This window comes from Gallus gallus, chromosome 5 (assembly GCF_016699485.2).
Source record: "Gallus gallus isolate bGalGal1 chromosome 5, bGalGal1.mat.broiler.GRCg7b, whole genome shotgun sequence".
In the NCBI taxonomy this organism is placed as follows: Eukaryota; Metazoa; Chordata; class Aves; order Galliformes; family Phasianidae; genus Gallus; species Gallus gallus.
Genome location: NC_052536.1, coordinates 46,935,650 through 46,954,968, shown reverse-complemented (window position 1 = coordinate 46,954,968; position 19,319 = coordinate 46,935,650). Strand labels below are relative to the sequence as shown.

The window sequence follows — 19,319 nt, the reverse complement described above, 5'->3', positions numbered from 1 at the left end:
AATGTATTTTCCATCTCAATTCTCTTCTCTTTTCCTTCTGTTTCTTCCTCATCCCGGAAGGATTTGCCTTTTTCTCTTCAGCTGACTCTGATTTCATCGAAGTAGTTTTGATAGTGAAAAATTTAGAAGAAATGGAGCTTGCCTGCATGAAAAGAAAGGAAAGCAAGAGGAACCACACAAAGGAAAAGTGAAATAACAAGCAAAATGCAAAATACAAATTGCTTTTACCCATCTTGACTGGCAAACAAAGCAAAACAGCATCAGCATGCACTGGAGTGCTTTGTAAGATACATGTTGTTAAAGAGCCTTGTGTTTTCAGTTAGCTGATTCTGTAATAAAAATTGTTGGTACTGGCAGAATTGCATCATTGTTCTTAGCAAGAAAAAGCAATTTGGCCTATTGTTTTCAGAAACAGTTTTCTCTTATAAAAACAATATAGTTGTTTAACCTAAATATAAACACATCTGATGTCAATAATTCTATATACATTACAGACAGTTACATGGTCTTTAACAACTGTCAGTGCTAACAGATAAATTCTACTTTGCTGCATTTGCTCATTTATTACCAAGATTAAAAGGCACCATCGTTCCTGTTGGCTCTTGGTGCTCTCTGCAGCACTTCTTGGTGCTCTCTGCACACATGAATTCTGGCATTTGAGATCTGGAATCTTTCCTCCATGGGACTAAAAGTGCTGCTGCTGTGACTGTTCCCTTCCAGCCTGACTGCTGCAGTTCAAAAATTTCTGGGGATATGTAATTAATATGTTTAGCACTGAAACACTGTATAAGAGTGATAGAAGAAGGGGGAATGGCTTTAAACTAAAATAGTGGAAATTTAGGTTAGATGTTACCAAAAAATTCTTTACTCAGAGAATGGTGAGGTGCTGGGACAGGCTGCCAGAGAAGCTGTAGGTACCTCACCTCTAGAAGCGTTCAAGGCTGGGTGGGATGGGGCCCTGGGCCCCAGTCTGTTGGGGGGCAGCCAGACCATGGCAGGGGGTTGGAACTGGATGGGTTTTAATGTCCCTGTACTTTGCCATGATTAAGCACCTTGTTTCTGAGCATGGATGCAACCACATATGCACATCTAGACCCTCTAGGAGACACAGCACACCTATCAGTTAGCAGGTTGATTCTGGCTGACAGGGAAATGCCAAAAAGTACATTTGTGATGGCACCTCTTTGTTTTATAAAGAAAATGGAGCCCCGGAGATGAAAGGGGATCTGGTCACATGGGCCCCAGCACTGCCGTTCTGAGTCATGACTGGAGACACATCAGTAGTAAGACCACAGATAATGAGCTATGGTTGGATCAAAATGCTGATAATGCATCAAACTACTTCAGTGCAGATTTGGAGGCTGCTAGTCATAATATAATAGAATACAATGGAACTCTGAATATTGTTACTCATAGAGATGAGTGCTCAGGTGCTTACACCTCCATGAATAAAACCACATAGTTCTCATGGAAGTGGGATTCAATATAAAATCACTCCAGAATATGTCTATAAGCATCAAAGACACAATTTGATTCCTTTGTCCTTCCAGAGAACTTTCCTTCAGGTTACTTTCATGTGAGTTTTAATAGTAAGTCCTAAAATGCCAGCAAGGCATCAAATTGCACAAAACTTCAACTCAATTTTTCTGTTTTAAAGAGCATTATATTTTCCTTGTTATTTCTACTTAGATTTGTAAGGCAAAAATTAGCAATTAAAAGTAGTGTTCCTATACTGTATCTAAAACAGGTTTAGTGCATCCTGGTTTAAATCAGCGGAATGTTCTTAGGGTGTGGCTGAAATACCTTACAACTTCTTTAAAATACCTCATTCATGTGTGATTAAACAGCAAGGCATTCTGTGAGTTAACATGACATTAATTCTATAGAAGAAATAGGAGTTGACTGTTTAATAGTTTCTGTTTAATGCTAGGCCACACAGAAAAATGCCTCTGTGAATTATCTAGAGGGCTGTTAGGGAAGGAAAGATATTAATTGGTATGATGCAAAGTGGGAGGGACATGTAAGAAAGGGAAAATGAAAGGGGAGTACAGAAAACCACAGTTGTAACCATCTGGTTGAAGAATTGTTTTGAACTACTCATCACTGCAAAGTCTTACTTTATTGTTTGAAGCGTGTTTAGGAGTACCATTGATTTAGGAAAAAAAAATCATTTTTTTTTTATTATAAATTCATGATTTATATTCCTCTCTCCATTGGTTTTGGGGAAGAACATTGAATTATTTGGTTAAGCTCTAGGTTTGGGTTGTGTTTTGAGTTGTTTTTTCTGTGTTGTTTTGTTTTGCTGTTTTGTTGTGTTGTTATCACTCTTCTTTTAAACTCTTTTCTTTTTCTTTTTTTTTTTTTAATATTTTTTTCCTATCTTGTTTGTCAGATGTGATCAGTGCAGAGGTTTTGAAAGCTCCTATTCTCAATGTTATCTAGCTCTTATTTGCACAATTTAAGAAAAAATGTTTCTATCGGCAATCAATAAATTATTTGAGAAGTTAAGTCTCTGTCTTCCAAGCATGTTTAAATTTGGCCAAATCCTAAACAGCAAAGAAGTAACTCCATGTTTAAAACAATGTAAATGTATCCCAGTTGTGGAAAAGATTTGACATGTTGTCAGCAATTTATGTCCAAGGAGAATCTCAGTGTTGTGCAGCTTACATATCATCTTTAGAAAACTGTTCTGTGTTTGTTTGTCTTTTTCTTCTTCTTCTTCTTCTTCTTTTTTTTTTTAAATATAATTCTCATATTTTATCTGAAGAAATTTTAAATACTGTAGAAATGCTAAATAACTTAGCTTTGCTGGTAGCATATTCTCATCTCCAACATTAACTTTCCCTTTCAGAAATGTGGAGTTCTATTGTGGAGAAAAAGCCACTAGTATTGGAAATTCGTTACTCTGTACTTCACAAAATAGGAATAAATTTCGATCACTGCTTTGAGTGAGGATGGAAAAAAGTATGACATGAGTGTCAGCAGGCTCAGTAACTGAGTTATACTTCTTTCAGGGATCATGGAGATCAGTAGCTACAAATACGTGACAGAAGAAAACTGTCAGAAGTTCAGTTCTTGAACTGCTGCAGAGTACAGATGATAAGTGAGTTTGTGTAATCAGATGCCTTGCAAGAAGCACCAGACCACCCCTCCTTATGACTGCAGGACTGTTGTGTACAGGCTATTCCAGGACTTCAGTTCTTCTAGTTCCCATTTTTAATCCAGATGGACTAGGAAAGGAGGGGGGAGAAACACGACTCACCAACAATACCATAAACAAATCATGCAGAATAATGATGTAGGCTCTACTCAGATGCATCACCCTGCTTCCTTTGATTCTGATAGTCTCATTAGTAATGTTGCCATTGCTGTGTGATTTATTTAGGGGCACTGTGTCTGCAACTGAGCTGTGTGATCTATACTAAGCTACATGGTTGAATACACCTGAATAGTGTAACCCTATGGAATATGGAGGCAATGTGTTGTAACTTACATATCTTCTTCTGGAGAATTATGATACAATCTGATTTAATTTTTACCTGATGTTTCACCTATTAAAATGAGACATTTAAAAAGGGGGGAATTTGCAGCTGCTGGTTTCTCAGAAAAGATCAACTGTTTCTGTAATTAATATGGAAGATAACAATTTAAAATAATGAAACACCCATATTATGTTTGAAGAAAGCAGCTTGTTGTTATAATTAGAACTAGAATCAAATTGTTCTGATGGCAAACACCATTTACTGAACTCCATGAATGGAGCAGCTTCAGCAAGCAAATAACATAAGTGGGAAAATACCAGAAACGAAACAGAACATGGAAAAATTAAGCTGATGAGAAAATCCTACAGCTGAACTTTTCGAGGCCCCCCTCTAAAAGAATAATGCACTCGAAGCATGCTTATGTTTCTGGCAGAGAACGTGGAGCTATGACCAAGTTCTGACATTGTCACAGATTTCACACAGTGCCATGAGGACAATGGACTTCTCAGGAGATTGCATTACATCCTTTCTGTGGCAGTACCGGTAGACAAGGTGAAAATTCATCTGTGTCACTTGCTATTGTTTCAGTCTGCCTTGGAGAGCTAAGGCAATGGGCCTGCCCTCCCAGCTAATGTTTCTTCCAACAATTTCTGCTGTGTGCCTTTTCAAACATTGGCTGTTTACCATGTGAAAGCCTCATGTGAGAATCTGCATGTGGGCCCAAACTTGACGTTCTGCTTCTGGTGGATTTGAGCTGTTGATTGGTGATTTCTCAAATCTTTATTTCAATGATGAAGCTTGAAAATATTGTCTTCAGGACATTGGGGTCACTCTAATTTGTTTTTCCCTGGGCTTTACTTTCTCTGCTGTGTTACACTGTAGAAGACACAAGAGAGAGAAGTGCTATTCCTCTCTTGTTTCAATCTGCAAAATCTCTGCTTATTTTGACAATGAATTTTAATTTCCCTGCTTAAGAGACAGGTGAGCATAGAGGTGGAATACATTTTGGGCCTGTGACCCTGACTGGGCTGTGTCACTAGCTGAGGAATTGGTGGACTAAAATGAAGTGTTCAGCAACTGTTGGAGAGCAAAACACACAAAAGAAAACCAAATACTACTTCATTGGTTTGGTTTCTGCTAATTACAAACAGAACCCTCATCTGAAACTGATAATGAAGCTCACAGGATTTTACAGTGGATCATATCTACTCCTATTGCTACTGGGATGTCGAGAATATTCTCATTTCTCATGCCATGGGAGGCAGTGTGAGCAGGGATCCTTGTCCTCCTCCTCCAAATAAACCTACTCTGATAGGATGGGTTGTACCCTTAGTAGGCTTGAAATACATGGAGATCCATGGAAAGTATGTTCCCTTAACCATTCCTAAAAATAGGCTTCTGTACATTGTACTGATGGCTTAGCTGAGAGGAATCGCTTTGCTGTGAATTTGAAGTAGCAGAAGGATTTTATGTATTAATTCCTTCATGTGCTTTAATAATAGTTTTTAGCATTGTTTAATTTGTGCTTGAGCATTGCAACCAACAGAGATTGTTCATTATTGGTAAGCATTTGCTTGTACTAACAAGAGCATATGTGTAGCAATACTATAGCAGAGAAATACCTGCTTTGGTTTTAGATTAGTTTAGTAATGCATTTTCTTTTCTTACCCACATTTTCTACACACATCTTGGGATCTTCAACAGATTTTTGTATTTCTAAAAGGTTTAGAACATGTCACTTTTAATGAAATTTCTTCATGTCGCTATAATTTTCCTGTAAGTTTCAGTTTTTCCTTGGGCACTTTGGCAGCTGATATAGTAGGATCCCATCCAAAACAACGCAGCAGCATCCCTAGAATTCCATCTTGCCGTGTGACACTGCTGCTGAATCTGAAAGATGCAATTGAAGACTGAAAACCCAGCATGTATGAGCAGGAGAAAAGTGCTTAAACCACTGGGCAGAATAGGCATACTGCCACACTTATTGGTAAACAAACTAAACAGGTGGAAACTTCATTTTTGAAACAGCTTTCCAGGTTCCTTGAGTGCAGAATTGTTGTATGACTATAACTGATCATACGATAAACTTATCAGACTTCCCGTTTGTCTTTTGTCCTAAACTATTTGTAATGTAATGTGGTAACAGCAGCTGAATTCCTCCTACTCCATCCAGATATTTACTTGCTAAATGGTCCTTGTCATCATGGTATCTGAATGCCTCTCACACACTAATGGATTGTATCCATAAACTCTCCAGTGAGAGCAAGAGAATATTAGCCCCATTTCTACAAATGGGAAAAAAGGTAGAAGTGATACTCTTGTCTATTCTCTGAGTGTATCTCAAAGGAATAACAGAAACTTCTTGAATTAGACTTCACACCTAGACAGGAACTCAGAAGGGAGCTCTGTCACAACCATCTCTTTAAGGGACAAATAGCCCTCATTGTGCATAGGGTAGGAAATGACTTTTCTGAGGTTATACTGGAAATCTGTGACTGATGACAGAATAGAACCAAGGTCCCTTGAGTACTGTATTCAGCGAGGTTATGTATCCAACTATAATTTCTATGTAACACTTATTTAGTTAATAACACAAAGTGGATTTATTTGTTTGCTTTTTTGTTTTGTTTTTCATTTTTTCTTTTTTTTTCCCCCTGATGTTTTTATCTTTAAATGCATTTCATGCTTCAGGTTCACTGTAGTTCAAGAAAGTCTAACATATATTTATAATGATCCTGGAGACAATATTGTTGTCCATGATGTCTGAAGCAGAAAAAGCAGACTTTGATTTTCATAAGCTCTAATGACCCTCCTGGGCAGTTGGAAATGTACATTGTTTGAGATAATCAGACAAACTGATTCCATTATAAAAAGACGTATTGTTTTTATTTTATGTTTCACAAGCATTTTGTCTAATTATTGCTGACATTTCCAACCATATTGTGAATTTTTTCAGGGGGAAAAGAAGGAGTTTATCTCCATTAAAACTGGAAACAAACTGATGCTAACTGTTTTTATAAACTGAAAACACTAAAATAAAATGAAATGCATTAGAGCAATTAGGAAGAATTATAGCAAAGTCTGTCTCGCCTATATTGTTACTTGTGAAAAAGAAAAAAAAAAAGGACATACCAAAGATTATCATTTTGCAGTATGAGTCTGTTGTTCTAAAAAAGCACCCTGAATGTTTTTCATTAAGCTGTTTAGCACAGGAAATCTGTTATTGTTTAACCCTTTCACACACCAAAGTATTGAAACGCATTTAAATGCTGAAATATAAATGCAGACACATTATACACAATCATTTAAGATTCAATTATTCTGCATGTTCCCAGTTGTTTTTATAGATCCTGACATAAGTTTCTTGGGCTAAAATACCATATAGTATCTATCGACAGAGAAGTGCAGTGTCTTATTTAGTAGGAATGGTTTGAAGGCAGTGCTGTGAGATTCTCCAACTTGTGCGCAGTGATCCTTTTCTGAAGCAAAAGATGATTCAGTCATTGTTATTGGCTGACCAGCAAGTAATTGGTTAACACTACAGAGTTTGTAAATCACATTGAGAGCTTGATTGCAATCCTATTACTGTGGGGAAGAGCACCGTTTCTCATTTGTATTACCTGGAGATGAATTCAGTCTTCAAAAGTACAGATAATTTTTTTTTTTCTTTACATTAGGAAGTTGTGAATCTAATACCTGGTTGAAAACAAGGGCAGTTTGACATATCTGGCTGCATCCTGCTGTACTTTAGATATAGCAATCATGAAGAACCAAAGCAAGGTCCTACTCCAGGTATAGCTGCAGCTGTGATTGGTCTCAAAAAGTGACCTGATATCTGTCTTAACAAAAAAATAAAAAATAAAAAAATAGTTAATTCTTAGACAGTAACCACAGACTAAGTATTTCTGAAGTTTTTCTTGTCTACTGATTTTTGTCCTGGTTGTCTGTATAATCTTGTCCCTGATCTTCCTTGGAGAGCAGATTTTCTTATGAAAGTGTGCTTTATTAGTAAGAATCTTCCCTAGGTTTTCCACTGCTTTTCTAGGAGCAAATTTGCTAGAGTTAATGTAAGTCCAGTGCACTGCCTCCTCAAGTTTAAGGGCTACCATTATGACTGGAGTAAATCTGCTAAAATCTATTGGTGCTAATCACTGTTCTTGATATTAGCTGTTACACTATCTGTCTCCTTCAAAGAAAGGCCTGCTGAGCACATTTATCCAAAATACTCTGTAGCTCCTGCAGTCAAACACAGCTATTCGGAAAGGACATAATCTGTTTGTCTTGAGAACTTTGCCATGTACTCATAAATCTTGTGAAACAACTATACATCTGGGTTGCACAGGACATACCAGACTGTGAGATAATGCAACTGGAGAGATGTTAACACAGCCAGGTAAAAAAATAGATCTTTAAAAAACAAAATCTAGGCTGACTGTGGTTTATTATTCTACAAGGAAAAAATGGAAATAAAGTAGTGTAATTTTAATTAGGCTTATTAATCTTGGCATCTACCCAAGTTATCTCAGGGACTTTTGACAACTGTAGTTCCAGGTCTTTGACAGTCTGTCAGGTTCCTCTATGGGTGGTTGCAGACGATATTTCCTTTATAAGTCGTGATAGATAATTTCTCCCAGGATGTAACTGGGTGGGAGCACTTTCATTATGAGACATCTAAAAGATTTCATTTTATTGTTTCTGAATAGGAATTGCAGAAAAAGATATTCTACAAAACGTTTGACATTTTGAATTTATTTTCCTGGTCTGTGAGAAAATCAAATGCAAGAATACTGCCTTATTATTTGGGATGGATATTCAATTTTTTGATCAACTGAACAGTGAGAAACTGAAAATTGGTCATGATTAATGACAGTGTTACTGATCTTTTTCTCTATATTAAAAAGAAACCCCAGAGTTCAAAAAGAGAAATAGTAGAATGTAAAACTACAAAAGTAAAAGGCTAATATTTTGTTCCATGTTTTTGTTTTCTGCCTCAGGAAATGTACTGCATACGAAACATAGTTAAAAAAAAAAAGAGAGAGAAAGAAAAAGGAAAAGATTATTTCTTTGAAGACAGCAGACAACACAATTTTAGTAAATATAATATTTATAGGACCTTGCAATTAATTTACAAAAATTTTACATCAAAAATGTATGCTGATGATTTTAGTCTTTAGGGACGACAATTGTCTCCTCAGTCATGTTTTCATACACTAAAGGCAATTATTGTTGCTTCTAGCTGTAATAAAAAAATAACCAAAACAGATAGAAATGTCTTAGTAGAAATTGAGCTGAAACTCCCACTGTGGAAATAATCAGAAAATTAAAAGCTCTGCAATCTTGCAAATAACATTGCAACTTAATATTATTGGAACATAACATTATTATCTCTTTTTATAGGGGAAACAAACATAAATATGTTTTCAAACACTGCTGATGTTATGGTTTCTCTTTATTGGCTGACAGAAAGGAAAGAAAAAGGAGAAAAACAATAAATTTTGGAGTTGCATATCAAACAACCAACTGGGAATCCATGAAAAATGATCAGCAGTGGCAGGAGTATATTCTTGCCACCATTAGGTCAGCATCTTCTCCACTGAACTGTCTCCACGACACCTATGAGACATGGCCCATCTGCCATCTGATAGGTTTTAAACTAAATGTTATTCATGTTTGGTTCACTTACTCCTTTATTAGCTACTGTTAGCTTCACAATCTGAGCAGGACAGTTAGAAACTCAGAGCAAGAAAGGCAACTATTTTTTTTTTTTTTTTTTTTTTTTTTTTGATCTTCTTTGACTGAGCAGCAGCAGGCCATAATGTAGTCTCAAATTAAGAGAAATTTACATCACCCTACTTTTTTCTTCTTTGAGAGTAAACCCACTTTCGGGTCTATTTCTGCTAGAAACAGACATCTGAAATAGCTCACCAGCCACAGTGGGCAGACTCTGAACTCCTGGCTGTGTGAAGTCCACTGAATCCTATGGTTCTCTACTGCATTTAGTAACGGCTCAAATCCATTAAAGAAGTTGCACCCCCTTTATGACAGTGCGACAAAATAAATTTCAGATTTGAGCCTCCCAGAATTATACTTCCTGCAGCCTTTGTTAATGCTTCTAGCTTACAAGTTAATTCAAAGTGAATACTTATGCTCTGTCCTAATGATTATTGGTAAATGTTATGGGTCTTTTACTTCACCTGTGACCCTAACAGAACAGCTTTAAAACAAGTCATAATTGTTCTTCCTGACACCCATACAGACTTTAGGAACAGAATCATCTAAGCAAGTCTGAGAGGTGATAGGAACCAAACTGAAATTCCACCTGACCATCAAATCAAAGCCAGTCATTTTCTTTTCATATCACAGTAGAAGCATCTCATGATCCACAAAGATTTTTCAAAAAGTAATCCAAAGGTGTGGATGATCATGCCAGTGCAAAGTAACCTCTGAGACCTCACTCAGTCAAAAGTTAGGCCATATTGCTGGCTTTCCTCTCTGTAAACAAAGTACCTTAAATATCAATATTAATTTATATCCTACCAACAACAAACCAAGGGATGCTCCAACAGTGTCTTAAGAAGTTAACTTCCATCAGCTGGAATTTATCAGCCTTCAGATGAAAGAGCAGCTGAATGCATGAAAGCATTTATATTGCAGTTTGTGCTGGCTAGGTTTGTTCTACTGCTAGTAGGGACAGTGTGCTTGTGTGGATATCTTATCTTGGCTTACAGTGTGTATCTTCTTGCACAAGGGTGGTAATTGCTAACTTGACTGTTAGTGATCATAGGCACATATTCCACGAATTAGATCGAAGTCCCTCTTACAGTAACGCTCTCTAGGGAAGCATTGTCATTTTCTGAAATGTTTTTTAGGGAAATAAAGGAAAACTAGGTATATTTTTTCACTTTCTATTTTATTTTTGAAAACAAGGTATTTCTGATAATCCCTAATACTCAGGAAAGTTCAAATTAAAACCAGCAGTGCAGTACTAAACCCACAACTTCCGGAGTGAGAGAACCTGGATTTGAGAGGAACACATTAATGTAGGCAAAAGAAAAGGTACAGATAAGGTGCTGGTAAGAGACTTGTGGACAACATGAGAAAAAAAATAATAATAATCAGGTGTGAGTAGCAAATGATGAAAATATAATAATGCCACCTTTGTCTGGACATCAGTGTTTTTTGAAGGATGTTGAAACCTACTCATATCATAAGGTCAGTTTGGGAATGAAAAGGAGTATCTTCTGTTCCAGGTTTAATTTCCCAGTAACTGGCAATACCTACAGGCATTGCTATCTAGTATCTGACAGCATCTAGCATCTAAATATGATAGATAAGAGCCTGGCAGACAGGCAGGGGACTCCCTCCCTCTGTTTATTCATGTGAAATTGGGAGGAGAGAAAAACCTCCACAGGATTTCTGACCCCCTCTTTCAGCTCCACCCCTGTCAAAAGCTGAAACTAATGAGCTGGAAATAGGAAATGTGCAAAATACCTGACACTTCCCTATCTGAACTGCATTCCTTAAGAGTTGTTTTTTTTATTACTAGATAAATGCTTTGACATGTGTATTTATGTGAAGTCTGAATGTGATTTAGATACCAACTACCTGCTGAGCTAAGAATATTTGCTTCCTACTTAAACCAATATGTTTATTTAAAGGATCTTTAAGTTTTAAAATGCCCTTGGCTTCCATCTCTGTAGATGGGTAACCTTTGTATGTGGAATGCGTTGTGCACTCCATTTGTTATTAATATAAAGTAATATTTTCCTTTTGCTCTGCTCCATTCTTTCCTTTAGGAGCCTTTTTACTGTAGCAGACTCACAAAAAATGTGCATATGCATATTTGGAAAAGGACAGAAAAGGTTGATTCTCAGAGCTTCTTCTTAAAGATGATGTCCACCAATCTTGCTTAAATAGCAAACAAAGGGTCTTTGTTACTCTTGCAGAGAATTATTTTGAGAGGTAGGACATTTCTTTTGTTCTGTGTCTTTGTGCATAGCACAATGGGGCTAGAACTTGTGGATGCAGCTTTGATGTAAAGAATAAATGGCAATGTACAGACCGCATGAGTTAATTCCTGATTTTTATTTAAAAAGGTCTCATAACTCAGATTTGTACTTTCAAGGTAAATTCCTTGACTCCCTACTCCCTGGTTATTTGTGTTTAACACAACTATCCCTTTGCTCAGATGAAGTTCTCCCTAAATTTGAAGGAACAAATGAATAAGAATATGCGGATTTGTAACCAAATGCAGAGATTCTTTATATTTACTTTGAAATCTGAAGAGCTATTTTCAGGTTCTCTGATCAGGAAATGTTTAGAAGGCAGCTAGCAGTTAGAAGGCATGGTCACATTCTGAAATTTCTAGCAAAAATCAGGGTACCTTTTTAATGAAAATTCATCTTGTAAATAAAACCATCAATATAATGTAGGCTAATCCCTTCTAGAATGAAGTCCTCTGAATGCAGATGCATATAACAGGATATTTGGGTTCCTGTCAACAACATCACTGACACATGTGCTTTAAGGCTTTCACCTTCTAAGCCTTTCACCAGCAATCTACAATGCAAAGTTTTGAAGGCAATTACTCTTTCTTTTTAATTTGAGCCCACATTCAATTAAGTGGAGCCGAATTGCTCACATCCTTTCAGCCAATTAGTCACAGGCTTAAGTTTTTGTTTTGTTTGTGCTTCTTTCCCTCTCCTCCCTGCCCCCTCCAGAGATATTCCCTCCTTGGATTCCCTAACGAACATAACCCAAACTGTCAAAACAAGTTTCTGGGTGTTAAGGCTTCAGACAGCAAGCTCTAAGCACCAAATCCACAGCAAAGCAGGTGCACCCTTTGGAAAACATGCAGTGTTTGGGGTTGGGATCTGTCCTTGTGGGCAAACCACGCAACTGCCTTGGGGTGACAGCAAGTGGCATAGCAGCGAGCGGGATCTTTGTGCAGAAGACACAGTGGCATTCACAGCTGAGCTGAATCAGATTGAAAAGGAACTGTCAAGTGCTGTGCGTGCCGTAATTAACCTTTTTCAGGTTTCCTTCCCATCTTTTAACCAAGCATCCTTGCAGGCTATTATGCCCTAAAGCCCATAATGATATAAAGCTGTGATGATGGAGCACTGACCTCTCCACTCTGCTCGGATCTGACCCGTAATGTTTTGAGTAGCGGAGATCTGAGCATCTACTGATATTTTCATACCTCTGTAAGAAGTAGAAGAAAAACCCACTTGACTTATCTGTTGCATATTTCCACACCAAAAACTGTTAAATGACATTTACTGGGGTAGAGAAAGGGGTTCCAGGGCTCATTTTTAATGTAATTGTTAATACAATAATTTATTGAGACTGTTCCCCTGTGGTGAAATAATGAAAAGTAACTGAAAAGGGCTGCAAGGGCAACTTGTGAGTGAAGGATTATGTTAAAGCATTGCCCCCCTTGTGATTGCTTCAAATATTTGTATAATATAGTATGTTGCCCTGAATAGTTATAAGTCATAAACACTGAGCAGGACACATTAGTAAGAGATACTCATTCCAAAGCAAATATTTCACTGGCAATTAATCCACGAGGTGATAAGAAAGATTTTGTGAAGATTTAACATAGGGGAATTTAAAATAAATAAATAAACAAAAAGAGGTGGGACAGGAGTCGATTTTAACTATGGTTTTTGTTTGTTTGATTGGGTTTTAAGGTAGGAAAAAAAAAAAAAAAGAAAACCTGCATGACATGGCAAGATCCTTAGGAACATACGTGGTTGCAAGCTGCTAATTCCAATTAGACAAATCACATACTTAAAGTTAGCCCAAGAGCCTTGCAGAATCTGATCTAGAAAACCCAAATGCTTTTAAAACTTAGGATATGGCTCAAAGGAACATTGTAAAACAGGTTTTTTAAAGAGAGTAAAAATGCTAATCTGTCTATTGGGATTTTATTTCTTTTCATTATGTAATAGTTAATAATATTTGATTAAAAATCCACATTTGCAATTATAGTCTAGAAATTTGCACAAACTGTTTGCCAAAGTCATTACTGCAGTTCTATAGTAACACCTTATCAGTTTTGTAAGGAATGCACTCTCCGAATTTTTTCTGTAAAGTTGTTTCAGAAAAGCACTGCTGCAATCACGTCACTTTTCAAATCCCGCCCCTGACTCCTCTCACTACTACATCAAATCAAACAAGTTCTTACCCTGAGCTTGAGCACGCAGTGAACTTCACATAACTGAGCAATCACACGCATAGGGCTGTTCACATCCCCGTGGTTTTGCAGGTCCGGGGGCTAACTTTTCATTAGCTCCTGACCTCTCTTCGTGGCTCACTCTGAACTATTCTCAGCCATCTTTCTTGTTCCCTGTGTGCAGACCATCCACCTCACATTGGCTGGGAAAAACACCCTTACAAAATTTTTTCCTTGAACCCACTCCTAGCACGATCCCTGCATGAAACTGCTGGCTAATACTGCCTAAATAAATGGCCAGGAGCAATTCTGGTGTGAAGTTTTAGTTCCACTTAATTTACCAGGGCATCCACATCACTGTCACAAAGATTTCATTCTTGATCATATTGTTTTGTGTATGTCTATTTTAATTCTTCTACCCTCTTCCCTTCCCCCAGTCTTACTTATTTTATTTTTAATTGTTTTTACACTCGTTTGTTATTCCTAGATGCATTCAGCATGGCTGAAACTGGCTGTATTAAGTCCTTTCATGTCTTCCCCTTTCCCTGATGGATTTAATCATAAATAGCTATTTCAGAGAATATTTTCCCTAAGAAATGCACATGTCTAAGGATAACTTTGTGGGTTTTGATAAAGAGACATTACTGTGAGCTGTAAAGGCTTCATGAAATCAGGAAGGGCTGACAGCAAAGTCCTTTGTTTTATTGCAAATATCTAAGACCACATAACTGATATATGGCTGGCTTCACATATGGCTTGCCTTTCTTGCCAAGTCTACTGGAAGACAAGAAGACTGATCCAAGAGTTATTTTTTGCATGTGCTTGGAAGTCCTGATTGCAGATTCCTCCTACAGTAGGGATACACTATTTCAGTATCAGCTTTATTGCACCATGCTGAGATTTTACATCTTTAACCCTATGTGCCTTGGCTGGCTTTAAAACAGTAATTATTTAAAATTAAAGGAAAAAAAAAAAAGGGAGGAAAAGAAAAAATGAGCTAAGTAAAACAGCTAAAAGTATTTATCTTGCTCTTACTATTCGGGGTAAAACTTCCATTCATTAAAAAAGGGACTGAGATTCCACTGCAGTCCCTGCAGGGCTGTTAAAGATGACAAAGTAATTTGATAATACTCTCTATACACTGGATGTGTTGCAACCTTCAGTGCTTTGCCTTCCCACCTGACCCCACAAGCACACCTTCTGGATCCGTCACTGGGAGATGGGGAGGATCTGTGGGACACTAATTCCCACTGACAGCTCCCATTCTGCATACGGGAGGCTGCTCCCATTGTTCCTGGAAGCACTTCTCTATATTATCCACACTGTGATAGCTGTTCACTGCTTCTCCATGTCTGGACAGCCTGATGATAATTTGGGAAACAAAGCGGTTCTGTCATGTTTGTTGGTATTTTTTTTTTTTTTCTCTCCTGAGTTTTTTTTTGTTTTCATTTTCATTTTTCTTTTACTGTACCTGCATTGTTGAGTGAGGTTTCCTAATGTAATCTTGGTAGCATTTGCTTAGAGGTTGTCATGCCAAAGTATGAGGTGTGAGAAAGAAAAAGAAATATCTGTGAGCCAACAAATAACATTGAAATGTAAAAAAAAATAATCCAAAGAATAATAACTTATTCTTTACAGTCAGACTCAAAAACAGACTTTGATGCACTTACATCCTTTTGTCTTTACTGTTGCATGAATATGGGACAGACTTGATTAGAGTTTTCAAGGTTTTTCCTTGAATTGGTGAAATCTCACTGACGTGATGTCCTCTGCCACTCTTTTAAAAAGCATCCAACGTAAATCCAGAGTTCCTATAGTGCTGAACACTTCTCCAAGGGCCTGCTTTTTGGAACAGCTATCCAGACAAAAGGAAAACGTATGTATATGTTGCCTCCTTTCATGGATGGAAAAGTGAGATTTGTCCTGTGTCATATTAGGATCCTTCTAGTTCCCAGAAAAGTCATCTACTCTCATGTCTATACACAGTTATGGGGCTGACACAGAAACATTGTATAGCTGATAATTTCAGAGCATTCTTTTGCTATTGGTTTTGTACTAATGCAGGATAAAAAATATATAAGAAACACATGAATATTAAGAATAGTGCTTGTCTGCCCATCTGGGGAGTGAGAGCATCAAAACCTTTTATGACCACTTATGTCATGTGTGTTTGAAGGCACACATCATTCGAGTTTCTGCTTTCATAAACAGACAAGGCTCCTACAGCGTAACCTAAAGACTTCACACAACTGGTGCAAAAGGCCACAACATTAGCAGCAGAGCAGGATGCAGAAGTCCAGAGTCTAAAGTGCTTTTCATCAAATTTAACCTGGGGTAAGCACAGAATTATAAATGAAAAGGGAGATTTATTTTATTCTTTTTAATGGAGAAAGCTATAAAAGGAAAGAAGCACACATAGAAGAAGAAATGGAAAGATAGTGAAGCTGACACTAACTGCTATCACATGTGAACAGGAGCAGCAGGAAACACAGAAGACACTTAATGTCAACTGCTGTGGAAAAAGAAAACTACAGCCACTCTTGAAGAGGAGGACATACAGCTATACTTGGCAACTGCTGTGAGAATTGCTAATATGTGTAGCTGGCTGAGACGAGAATGAACCATCTTGTTGGCACCTTTTCTGTCAGGAAGGCAATAGAAGCCAATATAAAATGGATTAAGAGGGCTTAAATTACAAAAAAAAAAAAAAAAAAAAAAGAAAAAGAAAAAAAAAGAAAGAAAGAATTGGCCAACAACCCAGTACAAGCTCTTTTAAAAATAGAGAAACAATGATTCAGAGACACATTAATTGAAATTTCCCATTTAAAGACAGGAGTCTTACTGGAAGAAGAGTAAAGGACTAAGACTCTTGACTATGTAGCCCAGAAGACAGTAAAACCGACACAGTGCTTTGTCAGACAAGATACCTGGATCTCTGCCGTCACCTCCTCTGCCTGGAGAAGGAGTTAGTTATTTCCTTGCTAGATGAAAATAGCTCTATCCAGAAGATGTTCTTTCTGCACATTGGCTGCTTAGGAAGGACAGACCACTCTCCTGAGATTACCTTGTACTTTATTTATTAATTATACCTATTGCTAAAGAATTTGACCTGGAGTTTCAAGCAAAGGTGGGAATGGGACTCACAATGAAACAAGGTTCTTGGGATAGAGGGAACAGCGCTATGTGCAGATAAATTTTTACGTTGGTCTTGTAAGGTAAAGGTGCTGCATTTGATGAAATACGCCTATGAGTTCTTGGTAAAGATCTCAGCTACCCTCATTACATTCATATATCCTAAAGATGCATATTATCTACCTTCTTCCAAGCACTGATATTGAAAAAAATTGTTCACTACCTCACCAAAGGAGCTTGTTGCAAAGAACTTGCAGTAAATAGGGACAGGTGAATAGTATGTAATTATGTTCTTAAAGGAATTTTTGCTTGATATTACCTTCCAGATTCCCCCTCCTCAAATATCAGTTATGGTTGTATTTTTGGAGGATGATGCTTATTTCATTTGATTAGAATTGGAATAAGTAAATTGATATTACATCGTCGCAGTTCTCTTCCCCCCCACTCCCCTCTACTCCTTTTAATTTGAATGCCTTATAAAGTATTACATGTTATAGTTCATTAGGTTCTCATTGATTGGACATTTACTAGCTTCCTAAGCCTGTTTCATTGTTCTGCTGCTGTGCTTTCACCATTTGGTATTCGGCACTCTGCATAATGAATAAATTACAGTTGAGCAAACGGACATCACCATATGGGGGTAATTTGTACTTTGACAGAAGGACAGAGCTCCTGGACTGGTCCTAAAGGGAAGCTCTACAGTTTTCAAAAATCCCCCTATTTTTTTTAAATTATTTACTTTCAAAAGGCCCTTCCCGTCCCCAGTGTATGCAGATAGGAACTTTGAAAAGCAGTAAACTGGGGACCAGGCATACAAGTTCTAATTTTAATTGCAGGGTTTCTTAGATGCAGATGAGATGGTACATACACTGATTAACACCTTCATGACTAAGGGTACTTGTGTGCATTCTGGCATCCTGGAATAATATGACTATGTGGAACATTTTAAAATTTAGTAACTTCGTGTTCCCTGCATACTGTCAGAGAATATGGGAAATGAATTTTGGAAGCAATCTAAATTTATCATTGGTACTGGCAAGTAGCTGTTATCTGGTCATGCAGTCATACATTTTTTTTTACATGAGAGAAAGTAATAGAATAATTCTAAAAACTAAAATAATTGATTTATACTGGTATCAACGTAGACACAATATGCATTCCACAGCAGACAGTTATAATGCCACTCCATTTTTACAGGAAAAAACTTACCTTAACAAAAGTAGAAGGAAGACTGTGGTCAAGAGCAAAATTCATACCCCAGCCCTAGAGAAGATCACACATAGTGTGTATAAATGAACATCTTCCTTTCATTTGTCACTTGCACACTTTGTCAGGACCCTTGAAGCTGCCTATTCACTCCCCATTAGACTTGTTCAAGATCCAAAACAGTTCCTGCAGAAAGAGAATTTAGCAGTATTTTAAATGAAGCTTTTCTCCTAACAATTTCTAAACTTGTTTGAGATGCTTTTTCTTACCCAACGTGTCTTTATTTCATGTAGTTCTGACACTCTCATACTGAGGTTAAAAATAGTGAGCTAAAATATCCAAGCTGCTATATATTGACAAAGTTTTCACACCAGCTACTTCATGACATCAGAGAGATATATTTCAGAGGAAAATTTCCTTTACCTATAGGATTATCTCAGCTTTTCATCTACTGAATTCAGCGTGCCAAAAATAGCTTTCTGTTTTCCTCTGTAATTTTTTTCCATGTTAGAAGTGGGTCCCAATTTCCCGCTCACTTTGTGGTATTCCAGGAAGTCTCACGTGCAGCCACACTCCCCTATGAGATGAGAAACCATATACTTTCTTGAAACAGAATTGGTAAAACTCAGACTCCAGTCTTTGCTTTAGGAATACATCTTACCTAATTTTGATCGATGAGTCTCAACGCAGTTACTTAAAAGGAGAAAACACCTCTGTAGAGTGAAGTCATACATTCATCCTTTAAGTTCCTTACAGCTCATTCAGATCAGCTGTCCCACCCAAAGTGAAAAATTTGTGCAAGTAATTTATTTCATTTTTCCCTCTCCACCACCCAGACCACCTGCAGCACAATATTGGCACAGTAGATCTGTGCAAGCAATTGCTTTAGTTCTTATTATAAGCAAGAAGAAATTCTCAGAAATTAAGAATTGAAGTGTTTAATTGCCATCTTTTAAACATGGGATAATCCAGATTGACCCCAAGTGTTAATACCACTGGAGCACGATCAGAGAGAGCAAAGCAAGCAACCCATATTCATATCCATAAGCTCTGGGTGTAATCCACAGCATAGTGAAACAGAATCTATTCAAGACTGACATAAATGGCAGCAGGGAAAAAAAAGAATACATATTTCCAGCCAGACTGGCCACTCTCCAGGCATTTAGTAGCTGGTGTTCTGTGGCTAATACCTTATTTAGTATCCTTTGCTTATTCAGAAACATTGGTGATTACTTCTGTTTCATGATTCTGACTGAATTTTCTTCCCAGGTTTAAAAAGCTTTAAAAAACACAGTAAATGGGAGGAGAAGTACAGAAGA

At 37.3% G+C, this 19,319-nt stretch overlaps 1 long non-coding RNA gene across 2 annotated transcripts; it reads right to left on the bottom strand.

The window, feature by feature from the left end:
- Window positions 1–2,447: 2,447 nt before the first annotated feature.
- LOC107053545 lies at window positions 2,448–18,664 on the bottom strand. Of its 2 annotated transcripts, none has more exons than XR_001466899.4 (3): window positions 18,424–18,662; window positions 18,004–18,186; window positions 2,448–7,317 (listed from the first exon to the last, which is right to left on the bottom strand). It is a non-coding gene; the product is annotated as an uncharacterized LOC107053545 (long non-coding RNA). The 2 variants fall into 2 exon arrangements; XR_005860316.2 differs by lacking the exon at window positions 2,448–7,317 and adding an exon at window positions 13,620–15,517 and having other exon boundaries at window positions 18,424–18,664.
- Window positions 18,665–19,319: the final 655 nt, after the last annotated feature.